An 8821-nucleotide genomic window follows, 5' to 3' on the forward strand; every position below is an offset into this window, starting at 1 on the left:
AATATTTAGTCCTTTGGCCACCAGCTGCACCACCTCTGTGACAAATGCTGGCCCATTGTCTGATCCTATGGTAACAGGGATTCCAAAACTAGGGATGATTTCCCTTAAAAGGAATCAGGACACCTCAGATGCCTTTTCTGTGTAGACAAGGAAGGCTTCTACCCACCCTGAGAAAGTACACACAAAGACTAACAAATACTTGTAGCCACAGATCCAGAGAAGCTCACTGAAGTCTACAACCGCATTTTCAAATGAGGCTATCCTGACACTCTGTACCAGGGAGGTCCTTGATGCTGGTTATTGTGGGCACATGTTTCACAGTGTTCACACATTATCCGGGCTATTCTAAAGAGCCATGGGATGTAGAAATTCTGACTTATGGTGATCTCAAGAGTTGTCTGACCCATATGGGTGTCCTGATGAAATTTTTTGACAAAGGCTGAAGGCAGGGCCTCAGGGATTGCTGTTGTCCATCTTCTAATTTCCACCATCCACCTAGGGGGGTAATTTCCATCCTCAGGCTTAAACCAAATACTCTCATGTTGTATGCAATTAGGGTCTCATTCTGCCAATGGACTAGGGAACAGTACAGTGGTCATAGACATCAATTCTGTTTCCCCTGGAGGCCATGAGGTTCTCAGTCTGCTTTAGTTTTCCCAAACAGCTGTGGTGTCTCTCCTTTGATGTACCTGACAATGCAAGATTGCCTCTCTTTTAGGGCTCCACACAGCATCTAAGAGTTCAAGTGTTTCCTTACCATACTTCATATCTATTCCTCCTGATTTTATTAGACCCTTCTCTTCATATAAAGCCCCATGTAGGTGGAGAGTAGTTAAGGCATACTTAGAGTCTGGGTACATATTAACACATATTTCTGCCACCAGTTGGAGGGCTCAAGTTAGTGTGATGAGCTCTGGCTTCTGTGCCAGTGTCCGCTTTGACAGAGGTTTAGCCTCAGTGACAGAATTCAGGGTCATGAGGGGGTACCCTGCAAGATGTTCTCCCTCTTTCATAGAACAGCTACCATCAGTGTAATACTCAGCATTCGGGTCCTTGAGGTCCCTTAAGTCTGGTTGGCTGGAGAACACCTCATCCAGGACTTCAATATAACTATGATCTGGCCCACAGACAGTAGAGTTTCAGGTTTAGGGTCTGGACTACTTTTAGGTGAATGTGTGGGTTCTCACATAGCATTCACTGATAGCTGACCATCCGGGCATTAGTTAGCCAGTGTGTAAGTATTGAATGTGGCACTCATTGTTAATTCTAGTTCCATAGTCAGTTTGTCAGCATTTGCCACCAAGAGAGCTGGAGCTGCAAGTGTTTGCAAACAGGGTGCCCAGCCATGCACAACAGTGTTGAGTTGCTTGGAGAGGTATGCTACTGGCTAATGCTATGACCACAACTTCTGTGTTAAAATTTCCACTGCTATGCTGGTACACTTGTGGACATACAAGAAGAAAGGCTTAGTTATGTCTGGAAGTCTCAGGCCTTATGTGTTTGTGGGGGCCTGTTTGACCTCTTTAAAGGCTTTTTGCTGCACTTGCTCTCATAGCAGAGATTCTTTTTCACCCCACTTTTGCACCTTCATAAATTGGTTTTGCCAAGTCTGAGAAGTTAGGTACCTATATTCTACATAAACCTTTGGAGGAACCAGGGATTTAGCTCAGTGGTTCTACTGCCTGTCTCATAAGCACAAGGTCCCGAGTTGGATCCCTGGTACCAAAAAAAGAGAAAAGAAAGAAACCTTTGGTCCCAAGGCATTCTTGAACCTGGTGCCAGGGTCATTGTGACTGAGATTGAGCAAACTGTCTCCTTCCTCTAGGACCTGAGTTTGTGCTATTCCTGCAACAAATGAAAACCAAGGTATTTGACCCTCTCTTGGCAAATGTGGGCCTTTTACTTGGAGACTTTGTAGCCTGCTTCCCACAAGAGAGTAAGGATCTGTTGAGTTCCTTCCATGCAATCCTCCCAAGATCTTCTGGACAGCAGCATGTCATCTAAGTACTGAAGCAGGACACAGCCATGTTGATCCATTGGAAGGATCTTCAGATCAGTAGCTAGTGTCATGCTGAAAAAGGCAGGGGAATTTTTGAATTCTTGGGACACCATTGTCCCAGTCAGATGGGCTTTGTCACCATTTTCTGGATTTTCCCACTGGAAAGCAAAACCTGGGAAGCTCTATGGGGCCAGATAGATACAGAAGAAGACATCCTTGAGGTCTAGACATGTAAAGAAGGCTACTTTGGCAGGGATGAGACCCAAAAGAATGTAGAGATTTGTAACAACTGTGTGTAGGATGATGGTGGCCTGGTTTACTGCTCATAGATCCTGAACTGTGCCCAGCTTCTGGACAGGAAGGAGAGGTGTGTTCCAAGGTGACTGGCTAAGTTGTGTGTTCCGTAATTTAGAGGAATCTCCAGGTGCTTCTGGATCCAGTCTGTGCCTTGTGAAGAATGAAATATTGTTTTTGGTGAATTGGCTGTTCTCCTGGCTTTAGCTCTACAATTACTGGAGATATATTCCAGGCCAATCCAGGCAGATTGTCTTCAGCCCTGAAGGGAAACTAAGGTCCCTGTTGTGGTCTCACTGTGAGACTGTAGAGGTGCCATTCTTCCCCCCTGGGGAATCATAAGAGTCATGATTTTTGCTTCTGGTTTTCATAAAGTCAGAGCACCTTGTCCATAGGATTTGAAAGTTACTTGGACCTGCAGCTTTCCCAATAAATCTCAACCCATTAAAGCCACAAGACAGTCAGAGAGGTATAGGAATTCATAAATGACTTCATGGTTTCCTAATTTACATCTTTGGGGCAGCAGGAAAGGGCTGCATGTTCAGTTCCCAGTGATTCCTCAAAAGGCCACAGGTTGGATCACCACAGAATGCTCTGACTCATTATCTACTGTGAAGCCAATGGACTCACCCCTCATATACATTCAGATTATAGATTACTGAGGGGGTAACAAAATAAAATCTGGTCTGTTCTAGTCCTCCTCATATTCTCCTATTGTGGCCATCTTCCAGCACTCCACGTGGCCTTGAGCTGGCTAGGATAGGTCCTGGACTATTTTGTTCTCTTGTTGAGGGAGAGGAGGAAATTTTTCTAGCCAATAACTGCAGGGCCATTCATCATTCTAGCACCAATATATTGGACAGTAGCCACATTGGTCCCAGGTGCTTTGTTCCCAGGTGGGGTGGCTCCTATCAGCTTCTCTGTTGGCTTTTCCATTGGCTTTGCCCTTTGCCCCTGGATGTATCCTTGCAGGAGTGTGACAATCATTCTGCTAAGGAAGCTGCCAGCAAGTCCACCTTTTTCATCATCTTGTGACCCTCCTCCTAGTAGGCCTCCTGATCTCAGTTGACAAACATCTTTCTTGCAAACTACAACAGTTGGTTGGCATTCATTACAGTGAAATCCTCCAGTCTCTGAAGTCTGTGTGGGATGCCCCCTGAGCTTGGCTGACAAACTACACCTTCACCATCCACTGGTTCTTAGCCACTTCTGGGTCAAAGGGGGTATACAGATAGAACACTTCACTCATCCTCTTGTAGGCTTGGCTTGGGCTTTCTTCCAGCCGCTGAAGTTCTTCTAAGGTCTTACTCATGTTCATGACCCTTTTCCCTCTGGCTTTAATGCCATTCAGAAGGCCCTCCTGATATCTTCCTATTGAGCCATACTGTGTGTTTGGGTCCCACTAGGGGTCCTCCCTCAGGAAATGACCTCAGGCATATTCTTGAACATCTAGCTTTCTGACTGGGACATGATCCTCTTACCATTTTGATGCTGCTTGGGTGATGTGACAGCATACTCTGGTGTTGAATAGGGTCAGAAGGAGCTGTCTGCAATCAGTCCCAGTGGCCCAGTGGGTCTAGATAATGGACTGAATCAAGTCAATAATTGCCTCAGGTTTCTCTGTATATGAAGGGTGTGATTCTTCCAATTAAGGAGGTCAGGGGTAGTGAAGGGTTGGTACACTAACACTCGGTCACTTCCCTGGACCTGCCTCTGTTGGTTATAGAGGAAGGGCTTCCATGTTTCTTGGAGTGGCATCTGCATGGCACCTGAACAGTGCTGGTGGGTTGGGCTCCAGGAGGGATCTTCTTTACAGGCACCCACAGACAAGTGGGGAGTTAGAATGGGTGGCTCAGAGGGAGGCCTCCATTGGAGGGATCTGCAGGGAGGCTTCAGATGACACTGGGGGTGGACTGGTTCTGGTAGGGCCTCTCCAGTGGGGGTAGCAGTGGTGGTGACAGTGAAGGATACAGTGGGGCATGTGGAGGTCATACCTCTTCTGACTCTCCAGACAGAATTGGTATGTTTGACTTTGGCTGACATTTGGAGGTGGCCATTACTCTAGCCATAATACTTTTCAGTTCTCCTCAATGCAGACTTTCAGCCAAGGTGGCTGAGACAGGACCAGGTCTTGGCAATAGTCAATGTAAGGAAACTGGAGGGGGTGGGTTGGATTGCTCACAATAATCCTGAAAACTCAGCTAACTAGTTCTTTATCAAGTGATCCCTGGAGGATCAGCCCACCCCAAATGATGGCCAACCAATTTCACAGAATATCTGGAGCTTTCTGGGAGTTATTTTTTAAATTTTTATTTTACTCGTACATTTTAGATATACATAATGATAATAATATTCATAGGGAATTTCTATCTGTAGATCACATATCTTGCTTCTTCTTTTTTCCCATTCCCTTCTCCTCCCTTCAACCCTCCTCATTTCTTTCTGAGAGTTAATTTCACACCATAATTTCCTGAATATCCCCCTTTGAAAGTCTTCAACATATACTCTAAGGGAGTCAGTGTACTCTGCTTTCCACCCATCTCCTCCCCCTAACAGTCAACTTTCAGTCACAAGAGAGGAAAAAGTAGGAAGGGAGAGACTAATTTGGAGAGTGCATAACTTGCTTCTTCCATTTCTGTCCACTCTCCTCTCAGATATTTCAGGTATCTCTTAGCATTGGCAGGTACAGTATCAAGCCCTGACCGAGATCATATTCCCCAGGAAGTCTTATGCCACCCTAAGGCATATGAGGTTGCCACAGAGCCACAGATCAGTACTCAACACTCCTTTCAGCCCTTTAGTCAGGTTGGAAACTTTTCACTGTGCATCTCACTCATAAGCAGTCACACAATGACTCCAACTTGCTGGCTAGTGCCCAGCACTTTGGAGTTGTGGGATTTTTTTCCTGTTTTTTTTATATTCTTTATTGCCAACAATTTAAAACGATCAACATAAAAAATGAGCATTTTGATAATAAATACTGCTCTTTGGGCTGTAATAAATTAAAAGTTTATTAATAAGGAATGCATTTTTCCAGCCACAAGTGTATTCAAAAATAAAAAAATTATATATGGTCATAGTTCACAGTTAAGCAGCCAAAAGCTGCACCAATTATAGCCTTTAAACAAGATGGGAGCTTTCTCCCTTCTCCCTCCTCTTCAGGAAGTATATTCACAGTACCAAGTCCTCTGGCTGAAATACTCTCAACAGAGAAAAGTTGAGAGTCAATGCATCTTTCTGAAAAATTGTCTGAAAAAGCCTTTTACTTCAGGTATCTTGAGGAAAACTACATTCTGTTCACTCTTGGATTGTCCCAAATCAAGACCTGTACACCTCAGCAAGGTCTGGCTTCACCCAGTCCAGTAGTCCACAGAGGAATTGTTTTTGAATCACCAGCTATCCATCTTCTTCAACATGCTCTAGGTCACTCAACTGGCTTCCCTGTTGATCTCACAGTGGAAAAGAGGAGTCTCATAGGGTCCATTTGAGTCTTTCAGTTACATCTCTGTAAGAGCATGTTCAGGGCATATTCCATTCGATTCTTTAATTCTAATGAACAGCCAGACATCAGCAAAGTTGTCAGTCTGAGAGTTGTAGATATCCTGTGTTCATTGATGTAAGTAAGAAGGTATTCTTCATTTTGGCTGCAGATGATTATTTTTGTATGATCACGGTAGAAATTCACCTGAAAGGTGTCATCGTTGAAGAGCATCATTAAGTCCTTATCAGATTTTAGCCACTGAAGGAAGTAGAGCTGATGTCTTCGAATATCAGTAACACTAGGGAGATCACCACCATCCATGAGATTCTCCTCTATGTAAAGAGAAAAGTATTTCAGTACCATCACTTGACTAATGAATTGTTCGGGGGCATCTGTTGCTGGAAACACAGAGCACTGGCTAAGTTCTGCGTAACAGTGAACTGGTTTTTTTGTCCGGAAGGAGGCTCATGTGAGCACCATTGTTGAAAAGGACTCTAACAGTGTGGTCTGAGAGCTGGTATCCAAAGCTATATTTGTTAGAGTAATCCACCCATTTGGTGACCTACCGAAATGACGTGCTCAGCTGCTCTTTGGGAATGCAGACAGCTTCTGGCATATTTTCTAGACATCCTCAAAGAACTCTTGCCACTGTGTCCGCAACACTTCCCATAGTACTATCTTCAAGGCATTCACTGCTACTGCTGCAGCTGTCAAGTGTCCCTCTAACTATAATCCGAATAGCATCACCAATCTGAGGCTTATTTTCTACTGCAGGTGTTCCAGATCTGGCAACTGTAGTGGTAGGTGGCTGGAGCTCCTCATCTGTCCTATGTTTGCTTGGTTGTTGAGTTATTGAAGTCTTTTACAAATCATTCCTAAGCTTGTAAATTTCTTCATCTTCTTTAGACACTCTCTTGTGTGTATCAATATATTTTACTTTGTCTTTCTTGCAGCCAAAAAGAGCAGTGGCAGCTTTCTTAAAAGCTGGGCTTGATAAGTGAAAATTCGGAACGGTATGACAACAGCTAGAAGAAAGTCCCTCTGGGGTGAAGCCCTACAAAAAAAAGTCATGTCGAATGATGTGATCCAAACTGGGGAGAGCCTCTGGATTTTTGAACTACATGCTAGCTCTTAAGTTCTTAGCAGGAACCAGCAATGAAGATGTCATTGTATACCTTGCTTCTCTTATACACCTGTAAGTTTCTTTCAGATTTGTAGTTTAAAATGGAGGCCTTCCTAGCATCACTGTATACATTACGAAGCCTAAGGCCCAAATGTCTGATGCACAGCCATGTCCTTGTTTGTTGAGGACTTTGGGAGAGAGATAATTTTGGGTGCCACATATTGTTCCCCTTCTGTGTTCCAAAGGTTCCAGCCTGGCTGCCAAACGAGTCTCCAATTTTTAGTTCCATGGCTTCATTGATTAAAAAAAAGTTCCCTAGTTTGAGATCTCTGTGCAAGATTTCTTGTTCATGAAGGTATTTCAGTCCAAATACAGTCTGCCTGAGGTAGTATCAAACTTCTCACTCTGTCAACACCTTCCTTGCTTTTAAGATATGAGCCATTGACCTTCTACTGCAGTAAGTATTCCAATAGAATGTAAATGTTCTTTGTCCTCAAAGTAGTGGTAAAACTGCACTACATGCTCATGATGAAGAGTTCTGTGAAGCTCTATTTCTTTGTCAATCATTTCCCTTGGTGAGGTTTTGCTACTCTGCTGTGGAGAATAATTTTGCAGCATAGACTTTGTTGTTTGTCAAGTCTGTCATTTCATAACACTTTGCAAAACCACCCTTTCCCAACACTTTGCCCTGGCAGTAGCGTTTTCTGGTCATGGTATCAACAATAATCCATGAGATCTCGGGTCCCAAGTGCAAGTGGTGGTGATGGTTGTGCGGGGCCACCGGGGGCACCTGGTCCTGCGGCTGAGGCTCCTCGGGGGCTGCTGGGACCGCTTCTTCTTCGAGTTCCCGCCGCAAGCCTTGCCTAGCACCTGCTCGCACATCTTCGTGCCTGTGGCCGGTTGGTAGGTGATGATAGTCCGCAAGAGCTCCATGGGCCCCTCACCGCTGCAGCCCACAGGATGCCTGCTGTCACCCGTGGCCACTCCGAGGTGCTGACACATGTCCCAACTGCCCCCAGCCCTCGAGCCCCATAACCCTATTCACGCCGCTTCCGACGCCTCAGTCCACTTGTCTGGAGTTGTGGTTTTGTTCCTTGTGGAACTACGTGGAGAACTCTGGGAGGTGATAGGCTCCACTCCTCCCATTTAGGGACAGATCTACCAAGACAAACCCGGGGTCCTACCAGTCTGACAGGTGAAACTCCCTGAACTGGTTCCTGAGCCTCACTGGCTCCCTTGTGCATCCAGGATACTCATCCCTGCACACTAGGAGGGGCTAGCGTCCTCTACAGATAAAATGGTCTGTTGGTGCCACACAGGGTTGCTTCTCCCGGTGCTTTGAGGTTCACACCTCAGTGACAAAGGAGATGAAAATGCACCATCTCCGAATTCCAGATGACCACCCATGAAATGTAGGCAGATTCTCTCACAGAGAGACGGGACACCAAGGGTTTTCTTTCCTGGAAGTAGCTTTACTCATGCTGGAACTGACTCAGCAGATTAACAACCAAAGGTTGAGCCATCCAGCACAGTGGGGTTTCTCCTTTTATACAATTTTTGTTTCTTTGCCTCCCTTATGTGGTAACCTACAGCCTGACTGGGTACCGTTCATGTTACAGAACCAAACCAGAACTACACCTGTGTACATAGGAACTGATCCTACCATGTTGCTTTCCTTTGTTTGAAAAAGGTCCTCACCACATTGCTTCAGGAGGGGCCCTACCACAGAAGAGAGGCTAAACTTTAGCTCAGTGAGTGGTAGATTTATAGGTTAAAATACCTTGAATAGGTTGTACCTTTAAAAATACACGAACAAAAGCAACACTAAATAAATTAATTGCATGCTAATAGTTATCACAATGAGTAAAATTGCCCTCCAGCATTGAAATAGTAGATGGGTATGTAAGAAGATTTCTTGGGTACC

General features: G+C 44.9%; 1 pseudogene; it reads right to left on the reverse strand.

Annotated features, from left to right (window-relative positions):
- Window positions 1-5702: 5702 nt before the first annotated feature.
- Window positions 5703-7830, reverse strand: LOC101707108 (serine/threonine-protein kinase PLK2 pseudogene; annotated as a pseudogene).
- Between the last annotated feature and the right edge of the window lie 991 nt (window positions 7831-8821).

This window comes from Heterocephalus glaber, unplaced genomic scaffold (assembly GCF_053883595.1).
Source record: "Heterocephalus glaber isolate CG9 unplaced genomic scaffold, H.glaber_assembly_v1.0 deba00001690, whole genome shotgun sequence".
NCBI lineage: Eukaryota > Metazoa > Chordata > Mammalia > Rodentia > Bathyergidae > Heterocephalus > Heterocephalus glaber.